A 13,200-nucleotide genomic window follows, 5' to 3' on the forward strand; every position below is an offset into this window, starting at 1 on the left:
TCCTCATCTGTAAAATGGGGATAATAATAATGCCAACCCCATTGGACTATTGTGAGGATCAAATGAGGGACAAAAGACAAAGTATTCTTCAGTCCTTGAAGCTCTGTAGAAATAAGAGCTCTTGGAATCTTTGATCTAGGGTTTAATGAAGAGATTGTCTTCACTGAATTCCTTAAGACCATATTGCAGAAAACAAAATCAGAGGAGAAATGGAGTAGCACAAACCATTATTCAGTTTTAGAGCAAAAATAGACATCCAAAGTGATTAGATAGACCCACACTTTTTCATCAGGGAAGAAAATCAGGTGGAAAGAAGGGAAAAGTGAAAAGAGGAGACAGGTGCGAGTGGCCAAAGACCCTAGAACTTAGCTGGCATTTCTACCTAAGGATTAGAAGGAGAGGATCTCTAAATCCTAAGTGTTTCCCACTTTTCTCCAATGCTTCCCACAGAATCACCTTTACAACTGAAAAGTAGTCAAAGGGTCCTTATGAAATGGACACAAACTGCCATTATTTGGCCAACCCTGGCATACACATGTCTACTAATGCCTTCCTGGTCTACAGGCATGGAGAAAAAGGAGATGTGTCACTCTGAGGATACCACAAATCTCAAAAATCAAGCAAAGATGAACAAAATATACTGGATTGGAGAGTAAATGGTGCAGAGTACTTAATGTAGCATCTTATCACAAGCGAAGGAAGAGGATAGGAAGAAGAATGACAGGGAATGACAATGACAAACTTCATGGTTGCTGAGCCTATGAGAAGCAAAGAGAATTGTTTATTTTCTCAATATGGAAGCAAACTCTTATTTTTCTTCTTTTTTTTTTTTTAAATATATTTTATTTGATCATTTCCAAGCATTATTCGTTAAAGACATAGATCATTTTCTTTTCCTCCCCCCCACCCCCCATAGCCGACGCGTAAGTCCACTGGGCATTAGATGTTTTCTTGATTTGAACCCATTGCTTTGTTGATAGTATTTGCATTAGAGTGTTCATTTAAAGTCTATCCTCTGTCATGTCCCCTCAACCTCTGTATTCAGGCAGTTGCTTTTTCTAGGTGTTTCCACTCCCATAGTTTATCCTTTGCTTATGAATGGTGTTTTTTTTCTCCAGGATCCCTGAAAGTTGTTCAGGGACATTACACCGCCCCTAATGTAGAAGTCCATTACGTTCGATTATACCACAGTGTATTAGTCTCTGTGTACAATGTTCTCCTGGTTCTGCTCCTCTCGCTCTGCATCACTTCCTGGAGGTTGTTCCAGTCTCCATGGAACTTTTCCACTTTATTATTCCTTTGAGCACAATAGTATTCCATCACCAACATATACCACAGTTTGTTCAGCCATTCCCCAATTGATGGGCATCCCCTCGTTTTCCAGTTTTGGGCCACCACAAAGAGCGCAGCTATGAATATTTTTGTACAAGTCTTTGTGTCCATTATCTCTTTGGGGTACAGACCCAGCAGTGCTATGGCTGGGTCAAAGGGTAGATATTCTTTTGTCGCCCTTTGGGCATAGTTCCAAATTGCCCTCCAGAATGGTTGGATCAGTTCACAACTCCACCAGCAATGAATTAATGTCCCTACTTTGCCACATCCCCTCCAGCATTCATTACTTTCCTTTGCTGTTATGTTAGCCAATCTGCTAGGTGTGAGGTGATACCTCAGAGTTGTTTTGATTTGCATCTCTCTGATTATAAGAGATGTAGAACACTTCTTCATGTGCTTGTTAATAGTTTTGATTTCTTTATCTGAGAACTGCCTATCCATTTCCCTTGCCCATTTATCAATTGGAGAATGGCTTGATTTTTTGTACAATTGATTTAGCTCATTATAAATATGAGTAATTAAACCTTTGTCAGAGGTTTCTATGAAGATTTTTTCCCAATTTGTTGTTTCCCTTCTGATTTTAGTTATATTGGTTTTGTTTGTACAAAAGCTTTTTAGTTTGATGTAGTCAAAATTATTTATTTTACATTTTGTGATTCTTTCTATATCTTGCTTGGTTTTAAAGCCTTTCCCCTCCCAAAGGTCTGACATGTATACTATTCTGTGTTTACCCAATTTACTTATGGTTTCCTTCTTTATGTTTAAGTCACTCACCCATTTTGAATTTATCTTGGTGTAGGGTGTGAGGTGTTGATCTATTCCTAGTCTCTCCCACACTGTCTTCCAATTTTCCCAGCAGTTTTTATCGAATAGTGGATTTTTGTCCCAAAAGCTGGGATCTTTGGGTTTATCGTATACTGTCTTGCTGAGGTCGTTTTCCCCCAGTCTATTCCACTGATCTTCCTTTCTGTTTCTTAGCCAGTACCAAATTGTTTTGATGACTGCTGCTTTGTAATATAGTTTGAGGTCTGGGACTGCAAGGCCCCCATCATATGTGTTTTTTTTCATTATTTCCCTGGATATCCTTGATCTTTTGTTCTTCCAAATGAACTTTGTTATGGTTTTTTCTAAATCAGTGAAGAAGTATTTTGGTAGTTCAATGGGTATGGCACTAAATAGATACATAAGTTTGGGTAGGATGGTCATTTTTATTATATTGGCTCGTCCTATCCATGAGCAGTTAATGTTTTTCCAATTGTTCAAGTCTAGTTTTAGTTGTGTGGCGAGTGTTTTGTAGTTGTGTTCATATAGTTCCTGTGTTTGTCTTGGGAGATAGATTCCTAGGTATTTTATTTTGTCTAAGGTGATTTTGAATGGGATTTCTCTTTCTAGTTCTTGCTGCTGAGCTGTGTTGGAGATATATAGAAATGCTGATGATTTATGTGGGTTTATTTTGTATCCTGCAACTTTGCTAAAGTTGTTGATTATTTCAATTAGCTTTTTGGTTGAATCTCTAGGATTCTTTAAGTAGACCATCATGTCATCCGCAAAGAGTGATAACTTGGTCTCCTCCTTGCCTATTCTGATGCCTTCAATTTCTTTATCTTCTCTAATTGCTACTGCTAGTGTTTCTAGTACAATGTCAAATAGTAGAGGTGATAATGGGCATCCTTGTTTCACTCCTGATCTTATTGGGAATGCATCTAGTTTATCCCCATTGCAGATGATATTAGCTGTTGGTTTTAGATATATACTGTTTATTATTTTTAGGAATGACCCTTCTATTCCTATGCTTTCTAGTGTTTTTAATAGGAATGGGTGTTGTATTTTATCAAAGGCTTTTTCTGCATCTATTGAAATAATCATGTGGTTCTTGCTAGTTTGCTTGTTGATGTGGTCAATTATGTGGATGGTTTTCCTAATGTTGAACCAGCCCTGCATCCCTGGTATGAATCCTACTTGATCATGGTGAATGATCCTTCTGATCACTTGCTGGAGTCTTTTTGCTAGTATCCTATTTAAAATTTTTGCATCTATATTCATTAGGGAGATTGGTCTATAGTTTTCTTTCTCTGTTTTTGACCTGCCTGGTTTTGGAATCAGTACCATGTTTGTGTCGTAAAAGGAGTTTGGTAGAACTCCCTCTTTGCTTATTATGTCAAATAGTTTGTATAGTATTGGGGTTAACTGTTCTCTGAATGTTTGATAGAATTCACAGGTGAATCCATCAGGCCCTGGGGATTTTTTCTTAGGAAGTTCTTTGATGGCTTGATGGATTTCAATTTCTGATATGGGATTATTTAAGAATTCTATTTCCTCTTCTGTTAGTCTAGGCAGTTTGTATTTTTGTATATATTCATCCATTTCTCCTAAATTGGTGTATTTATTGCCATATAATTGGGCAAAGTAATTTCTAATGATTGCCTTAATTTCCTCCTCATTGGAGGTGCTGTCCCCTTTTTCATCTTTAATGCTGTGAATTTGCTTTTCTTCCTTCCTTTTTTTAATTAGATTGACCAGTACTTTGTCTATTTTGTTTGTTTTTTCAAAGTACCAGCTTCTTGTCTTATTTATTAAATCAATAGTTCTATCACTTTCGATTTTATTAATTTCTCCCTTAATTTTTAGGATTTCTAATTTGGTTTTCTGCTGGGGGTTTTTAATTTGATCGCTTTCGAGTTTTTTCAATTGCATTTCCAATTGATTGATCTCTGCTCTCCCTTGTTTGTTAATATGAGCTTTCAGGGATATGAATTTGCCTCTGATTACCGCTTTGGCTGCATCCCAAAAGGTTTGAAAGGATGTTTCGCCATTGTCATTTTCCTTGATGAAATTATTAATTGTTTCTATGATTTCTTCTTTAGCTAAACGGTTTTGGAGTATCATATTGTTTAATTTCCAATTGGTTTTAGATTTGGTTTTCCATGTACCATTACTAATCATTATTTTTATTGCCTTGTGATCCGAGAAGGCTGCATTCATTATTTCTGCTTTTTTGCATTTGTGTGCTATGTTTCTGTGACCTAATGTATGGTCAATTTTTGTGAATGTGCCATGTGGTGCTGAGAAGAAGGTGTATTCCTTTTTATCCCTATTTATTTTTCTCCATATGTCTATTAATTCTAATTTTTCTAAGATTTCATTCACTTCTTTTACCTCTTTCTTATTTATTTTTTGATTTGATTTATCTAAATTTGATAATGGTTGGTTTAAGTCTCCCACTAGTATGGTTTTATTGTCTATTTCTTCCTTCAATTCTCCTAGTTTCTCCATTAGAAATTTGGGTGCTATATTATTTGGTGCATACATGTTGATTAATGATATTTCCTCATTGTCTAGAGTCCCTTTTAACAAAATATAATTACCTTCCCTATCCCTTTTGATCAGGTCTATTTTTGCATTGGCTTTATCAGATATCATGATTACCACTCCTGCCTTCTTTCTATCAGTTGAGGCCCAGAAGGTCTTACTCCATCCTTTAATTCTGACCTTGTGGGTGTCAACCCGCCTCATGTGTGTTTCTTGAAGACAACATATGGTAGGGTTTTGGATTCTAATCCATTCAGCTATTCGTCTACGTTTTATGGGTGAGTTCATCCCATTCACGTTCAAAGTTATGATTGTCAATTGTGGACTCCCTGGCATTTTGATTGCCTTCCCTAATTCTAACCTTTTCTTCTTCGGCTCTACCTTTTAGTCCAGTGATTTACTTTGAATCAGTCCCCCTTGTCCCCTCCCTTGATGTTTCCCTTTTTAGTCCCTCCCTTTTTGTTCCCTCCCCCTCCCCCCTCTCTTTCCCTCCCTTTTTGTTCTCCCTCTCCCCCTCCCCCCCTTGGTTTTCCCTTCTCCTTACCCTTGTTGGGTAAGATAGAATTCAAGATCCCAATGGATCTGGATGTTTTTCCCTCTCAGAGTTGATTTCCCTGAGATTGAGGTTTAAGTAAACCCCCCCCCCTCTTCCTCTCCTTCTTATAGGAGTTTTCTTCCCCTCCCCTTCCCCTGTGAATCTTTGTGTGAGAACCATTATTCTATTTAGTCTTTCTTTACCCCCTATTTATACATTACATTTTCCCCACATATTAGTATACATAGGTTGATATAAATGTAGTCCTTATAGAAGAGAGTTTGAGTAAAAGAAGATAACATTTTTCCCCTTTCCTTAATATTTACCTTTTCAGGTATTCCTTGCTCTTTGATTTTCGGTATCAAACTTTCCACAGAGCTCTGGTCTTTTCTTTGCAAAAAGTTGGAAGTCTTCTATTTTGTTGAATGCCCATACTTTCCCTTGGAAGTATATAGTCAGTTTTGCTGGGTAGCTGATTCTTGGTTGGAGACCCAGCTCTCTTGCCTTTCTGAAGATCATGTTCCATGCCTTACGATCATTCAGCGTAGAACTTGCAAGGTCTTGTGTGACCCTGATTGGCATTCCTTTATATCTAAATTGTCTTTTTCTGGCTTCCTGTAGGATTTTTTCTTTTGTTTGATAGCTTTGGAATTTGGCAATTACATTCCTGGGAGTTGTCTTTTGGGGGTTTAGTGTAGAAGGTGTTCTGTGAGCTCTGTCAGTGGATGTATTGCCCCCTTGTTCTAGAATCTCTGGGCAATTTTCTTTGATTATATCTTGTATCACCATGTCCAGTTTGGTGTTTATTTCTGGCTTTTCTGGGAGTCCAATTATTCTTAAATTTTCTCTTCTCCCCCTGTTTTCCAGATCTATCACCTTGTCGGTGAGATATTTTATGTTCTCTTCTAATTTCTTGGTGTTTTGGCTTTGCTTTATTAGTTCTTGCTTTAAAGCCTGGTTTTCTTTTACAGTTTGGTCAAACTGGTTTTGTAGATGTGTGAATTTCTTTTGCATCATTTCCCACTTTTCCTCCCAGAGGGCTTCCATCTTTTTGGTCCTTTCTGATTCAAATTCTTCATGGGTTTGTGGAGAGTTTCTATTTCCTTTGGAAGATTTTGGAGAATTTTCTTGTATATCTTCTTCTATCTGCTCTGTATTTTGTATTTTGGCTCCATAGAATGTGTCCAGAGTCGCCCCTTTCTTCTTATTTTTCTTGGTATTTTGGGGCTTCTGTGCTTCTGTGGAGTTTGTCATCTCTGAACGTGGAGGATTGGCTTTTCTTGTCTTTGTCTGGTGATCAGAGGCTTTAGTCCTGGGCAGATGTTGGTTCTATGAGCGTTCCCTGGGTTAAACTGAATATGCCTCACTGGAACTGGAATGGAAGGGTCGGACCACGAGGCCAGACTCTCCCCCTGGCTCGATTTCCGGAAGTTGCCTTCAGAATCCCTGGCCGTGAGGCTGTTTCGTCGGCCTGCGGGGGGATGGGCTGCCGCTTCCCCAAGCTCCGAGAGCACAGACTTTCACTGAGACTTGGATAGCAGGATCCAGCGTGAGGCTGTCTTGCCCGCCCTGAGGGTTGCTGTTGTTTTGACCAGCTCTCTGCAGCGGAGGCCCCAGGCAGTAACTTTCACCCGGACCAACCGGCTCTTTGACCGACCGGCTCTTTGCAGCGGAAGCCCCAGGCAGTAACTTTCACCCGGACTGGGACTTGGGTAGAAGACCCTGAGGGTTGTTGTTCCTCAGACCCTGCTCTCTGAGCCCGGCGCGGCTGCCGCTTCCGGGAGCCTTGGACTCTGCGCTCCTACCCCTGAGGTCCGAGGGATCTCGGGTTCTGGCTTTTAAGGGGAGCCGTACCTTTTGAACCGGGTCCAGGTCCAGGAGGAGGGTTCCCAGGGTCTGTGCTGTTGATCGTTTTGAATTTCGGCGCCTTAGGAGCTTCTAGTTTGAGATCGGTCGGGAAGGGTTTTCCGGAGATCTGAACTTCAGCTTTCTCTAAGCCGCCATCTTAACCGGAAGTCCCCCGCAAACTCTTATTTTTCAAGAGAAAAACATCCATGAGCTAGATAGAATCTGAATACTCACAGTGTGTGCAATTACAATCATAGAGATAAATGACTAGGATTGTTCCTTCGTTCAAGTAGAAAGTTCTCTTTTATAAAAGACATGTCTTATTGGCCCAAAGACTTCAAGAGGAGATTTTATCCTCAGCCAGATCAGAATTCCTCTAAGGAAAAAAATGAGAACGAATTTCTAAATGATAGCAAAATCAGATCATGGAAGAATGGATCCAGTAATTTGAACCATTTTCTAAAATAATAGCTATCACTCACCAAATGGCAATTATATAATGTTTGAAGGACCATGGGAAAAGTCAGACTATTGGTAGAGCTATGAGTCGGTCAATCAACAAACATTTAAACAATTTCTACTATGTGTGGTAGGTACTGTAAAAGGCATTGGGGATACATATAACAAAAAGTTCATTCTGGATATTAAATTACACTAATTTAAGAAAAAAATAACTAACTTGTTTATTCCTTTGATTCACAGACTTTACTGCTTGGAATATACCCCAAGGAGATCAAAGATTAAAATATAATTCCACTAGGCACCATAAGCTAGGTTTATTCCTTCTTTGGATCAAAGGAAAAAGATTTAAGTATCCTTGCCATTCATGCATTCTCCAGGATAATGCAATTCAATTCAGCTAAAAAATACTCACTAAATTTCTACCATGTTAAATGTCTCAGACATAGGATGGAAAACCAATCAGCCACTGAAATCTTAAGCTATGTACCTAGGTTGCTAATGATTACAAAAGCGACCAACTATACCCACCTAACCCATGCATGTTCTCATTCCCCCTCCCCAGTTGGTAGAGAAAGCAGTTTGGGACAAGTCAGGGAAAGGCAAGCCTCAGCACACTAACAGAGGGAGAGGCACCTGGAATTCTGTGTATGACTCTTTTCAAAGATATATCCTTAGGGGAAACCTCAAGATTTAGGACCACACACACAAACTCCTTTCCCTGATTTGAAACAAGAGATCATTGTCCTTTCCCAATACAAATACATGTCAGAATGATTCCTATTTCCTCTTCTAGGGCACAGGAATTAAGCTTAGCCCAAGTAGTGATGGCAATTCAGAAGAATAGTTAGTCATTGGCCTCTGACTTTTAACCTAGAAAACACTGTATGCGTATGTTTGTGTGTATGTGTCCATGTTTGTACATTTGTGAAGCTCCAAAAGTTTTATATGCCTGTCTGCTTTATGAGTTGAGGTCTCACACCATCTAAATATTTTCTAGCTTGTTCTGACCCCCAAAGGCTTGTTTTATATGAACAAGAATGAACAGAAAGAAAACCAGAATGATTCATGCACTGACTTGTCCCAGCGTTGTTTTCATGTCGTGGCCAGGAAAGGATTAACACTCTCAAACATCCATTGTGAGGGGCAGCCATGTAGACAGAACACCTCAGAGAGATTCAGAAGAGGGTTGGGCCAGGAGTCAGAGGATCGAAGTTACAGTCCTGGTCCTGGTCATTAAATGACAATTCATTTGCTCCTGACCATGTCATTTCAGTCCTGTGTGCCTCAGACTACCCATCTGTAAAATTAGATGGTCCAACTTGATGCACTCTGAAGTTCTTTCTTTCTCTAAATCTACAATCTGAAGACCTGCCAGCTCAAAGGCTGTGAGGGATACTAGAGCTTCGCATTCTATATTTCTGAGGCAAGTCTGTTACCTCTGTCACTTTAGGATGGAGTGATTAGATACAGGAAAGAGAAGAGAAAGTGTAGACTGAGGCACAAGATGAGGAGGTTGTATTCTAGACCTCTACCACACAGAAAAGCAAAAAGACTCCTGTATAAATAATGATATGAGGTTGTTGTTTTTTAAGTCATTGTTCTTCAGATGAAAGAACTGGAGTTTGAGGGCTGTGTAAATGAAGCAGGGGAAAGAATGAATAAATTGTGGTGCATGAATATAATGGGATAGTATTGCTCTATAAATAATAATGGAGTTGGAGAAACTTGGGAAGACTTCTATGAACTGATGCCAAGTGAAGTGAGCAGAAGCAGGAAGACAATTGACACAATGATTCTGATTATAAAAAGGAAAACAATACATAAAATCTTTCCAAATTCTGATCAGCGCAGGACTGGTCATCATTCTTCAAATATGCCAGGGAATTAGGACTGCCACCTTTTTAACAGAGAGGTACAGACTGAAACAGCTTTTCATCAGTAACCACTGGGGAATTTGTTTTGCTTGTGCATATGTGTCACAGTGTAGGGCTTTTATTGGACTTTGTAGAGAGAATATTGATAATGTAAAAAAAATAATATAATAGAACAATGTCACTAAAGCACTGAAAAGCCCTTAGAGTAGAAGGACAAGGGGACACAGATAAGCAAGAGAGTGTTCATGCAATTCTATTAAATTTAATACACTTTTAAAAGCATCCATCTGTACTTAACAGAGATTCTTGGGTTTATATAAAAGCCTATTTTTCTCATTCTATGTAGAGATGCTAACATTTGTCATGTTCAGAATAAAGAAAATAAAAATTGTAAAAGACACTAGAGATAAGCATACATCCTCAGCTAACTTGTTTCCATAGTATAGTGGTTATGTGTCCTCCGTTGCCTTTTCCTTGATTCTGTCCAGCTCCTGCTTTTTCTGTTGGGTTCTTGGTTTTAACCCACCCATTTTGCTTGGTCCTTTCCATTCCCATATTCTTTGCCAGGATCTCTGCCCCTCCTGACTCCCTTAACATGGATGGTTCTAGCTCCTGCCTTGCTTTCTTTCTTACTTTGATGTATTGACCAATGACAGCAGATGAGTCAAGGATTTATTTAATCAGTCATGTTCTTGTATGTAAAGTCACTTGGTCAAACCAAACTTTTGGTGTACTTAGACCTGAGAATGTGCTTTTCCTGGGTCAAGACTATGATAAACTCACTAATTTGTCATTCAGGTGTGTGTAACCTATTGAAAGCATGCTCAGTGTTGATTGTCAGTATTAGAATCAATGTCTAGGGAAGAAACTAGGATCATGATTTTCCCCCATCTCTCTCTCTCTCTCCCTCCACCTCTTATGGAAAGGAGTAAATGAAGCATCCTTTACAGGCACCACACACTCTCTCTATCTCTGTCTCTGTCTCTGTCTCTCTCTCCAGGAGACAATAGAGTCAAGACATACCACTTCTTCCCTTTGCCTTGACATTCCCTATGTCTCACCAAACAGGCATTCTGCCTGGGCTCCCAAGCTCCCATGTTGTGCCTTTCTTTTTCCTTTCTATTCCTATACATTTTTAAAGTTTCACTCCATGGCCTTATTCTCCAGAAAACTTTGCTAGACTGTCCTGCTTTCTGATTGACCTTCTTCTTTGACTCTTCCAATGTGCTCTGTTTTAAACTTTTCTAACAAACATTCTATATTGTACTTGCTATTATTTGTTTTTTTTTCACTTAATAGAGTGTAAGCTTCATAAGAGCAGTGTTCATTTGTTGATACATATGTATTACTGACACTTGGTGTCGTCTCCAGCACCCAGGAGAGATACTTACAAAAGCTTTATTCACAGAAGGGACCTCAGAGGCTTTTGGGTCCAATCAAGGAGAAAACCAGGACCCAGAGAAGAGGGAAGAGTCAGGAACACAGGATCATCACTCTAGCAGTGGAAGAGATGTCAGGGGCTATGGAATCTAACCCTTTTGTCTTACAGAGGAGGAAACTGAGGTCCCAAGATGACACATGGTACATCTAAGATCACACAACTAAAAGGTGGTAGAACTGGGATTAAAACTCAAGTTTTTTCTACTATCCCTTGAAGCCTCTCTGATGATTACAAAAGTGATGATGATGATGGTCGCTAGCATTTTATAATGCTTTAAGGTTTGCAAAGTACTCTGCATCTTTTGTCACCCCATCCTCATGAGAACCCTGCATGTGTTGACTTATTTGATCTTCACAACAATCCTTGGATATAGTGGTTCTGCTATCCCATTTTATACATGAGAGAGGATAAGTGATTTGTCTAGGATCATACAACTTAGCAAGAACATGAAGCAGGATTTGAACTTGGGTTCTGCTGACTCCAAGTCAAGCCCTCAAGACAATCCAACACTTAACTGCTTCAACCAAAGTGCAAACCTCTTATTCTAGTTCATGAAAGACTAATTGTAATGTCAAATGTAATCATGAACTTTGATGCTCATCAGGTAGATTGAGCCCTTGCTAGGAATCTCTAGGAGCTGGCCAACTGTTCACTTTCTACTTTGGCTTTACCTGCTCCATCTCTGCGCTGGCTTTCACACCAACACTTTCCAGCGCCATTTTGTGGTTTGTCTTCATTTAGAAGAACATCAGCTCCTTGAAAGGAAAAATACTCTATTTTTTCAGTTTTTGCCTCTGACACATAAGAGCTTAAAATGTAGCTACATATGTAATATGTATGTAGCTTTCAACCATATAACATACATGTATATATGCAAGTAATACATATGTGTCAATTTGTATTATACATGTAGCTATATGAATCTATCGATCCATTTATCCTGTCTCTGCCTCTCTAGCCACTCATCCATCCTTTCTGTCTGTCTCATTTATCTCATAAGAAAGAGAGGCATAAAACACACACAGAAGAGGCACTGGAGGTTCAAAACATGAACCATGTTTTTATGTGACAAGGCAGACTAATCTGCAGCTCCCTCTTTCGGGCATCTCTCTAGGGTACAGCAGCGGCATCGATTCCAGGTCTTAGAATCCCCACAAGAGAACACTAAGTGTTACTGCTTGGAGCCTAGCAATGAAAACACTGAGGAGGTCACCGCACTGTTCTTTCTGTCTCTGGACTCTGCCTCCCCACAATGCCTGCATGACTCTTCCTTCCAAATTCTCATCCAAACGTAGGCAGAGCCGAATAAGCATACCCAGAAGAGTAATGTAGACAAAGACAAATCCGAGCATTGAGAAAAATAAAAAAAAACTTAAGGTCAGAGAGAAGAAATAATGAAGCGGAACCTTTGTTCTCCTACAGGGCAGGGAGGCAGGGAAATACAGGGGCATCATGTTCTAGATGTGCTCAGACACATTTTCTGTATTGGCTACTTTTTGCTTAATTATTTTTATTTGTCACAAGGAAAGGTTCATTTCAGAGGGAATAGATCATGTGGGTAATGACTATGACTTAAAGATGAAAGTCAACCATCAATAAAAATGTTTTTAAGTCAATAAGTTGACTTTCTGGGATTTAAACTCTTAAAGTAATAAACTTTTTTATGCCATTTGCATATAAAATTGCACCCCAAATATCCAGAATAACATGGCAGTAATCCTTTCTTTTTCCATAAGATCAGAGAGATGAAAGGGACCTCAGAGAGGTCAAACATGGTCCTCAACAATATCAAGTGCTGATAAAACCAGCCTAAAATGTAATTGAGAAAAAATAGTACAATAAATACATAATAGATCACAGATGATATGAATATATCATATTCTGAGTTAGTACAGTATCCACAGGAATCATTATGGATGGTTTGGTGGCCCCCATTTCTATCTGAGTTTCCCACTTTTGGTCCAGTTCAACCATTTTATTTTATAGATGAAGAAACTGAGACCTTGTTCAAGGCTACACCGCCATTAAGAAGAAACAGGTTTTGAACTCAAAGCCTATGACTCCAGATCATAGGATCCTAGAATCAGGATTGAGAATTGGAAGGATATTCAAAGACCATCTCCTCCAACTCTTTATTTTATTTTGTGTTTTTAAAATTATGCTTTCCATGTGTTATTTGTTCATGTAACAAGCATTTTTCCTCTCCCCCCAATTAAAAACAACAAATATTCAGTGTCAAATTCAATTAATTTCCACATTGATTGTGTCTAAAAATGGTTGTGTTTTGTATCTGAAATTCATTATCTTCTGTAAGAAGGGGAATCATGGACTTCATAAGCTGTCCCCTGAGATGATGGTAATTCTGAATTTCAAAGGTTGAAACTGATGCCCAAAATGGC

At 39.0% G+C, this 13,200-nt stretch overlaps 1 pseudogene; it reads right to left on the reverse strand.

Annotated features, from left to right (window-relative positions):
- Positions 1 to 11,520, reverse strand: part of LOC100011865 (CCR4-NOT transcription complex subunit 7-like) — a 48,849-nt pseudogene extending 37,329 nt beyond the window's left edge.
- Positions 11,521 to 13,200: the final 1,680 nt, after the last annotated feature.

The sequence above is a fragment of the Monodelphis domestica genome, chromosome 2, assembly GCF_027887165.1.
Source record: "Monodelphis domestica isolate mMonDom1 chromosome 2, mMonDom1.pri, whole genome shotgun sequence".
NCBI lineage: Eukaryota > Metazoa > Chordata > Mammalia > Didelphimorphia > Didelphidae > Monodelphis > Monodelphis domestica.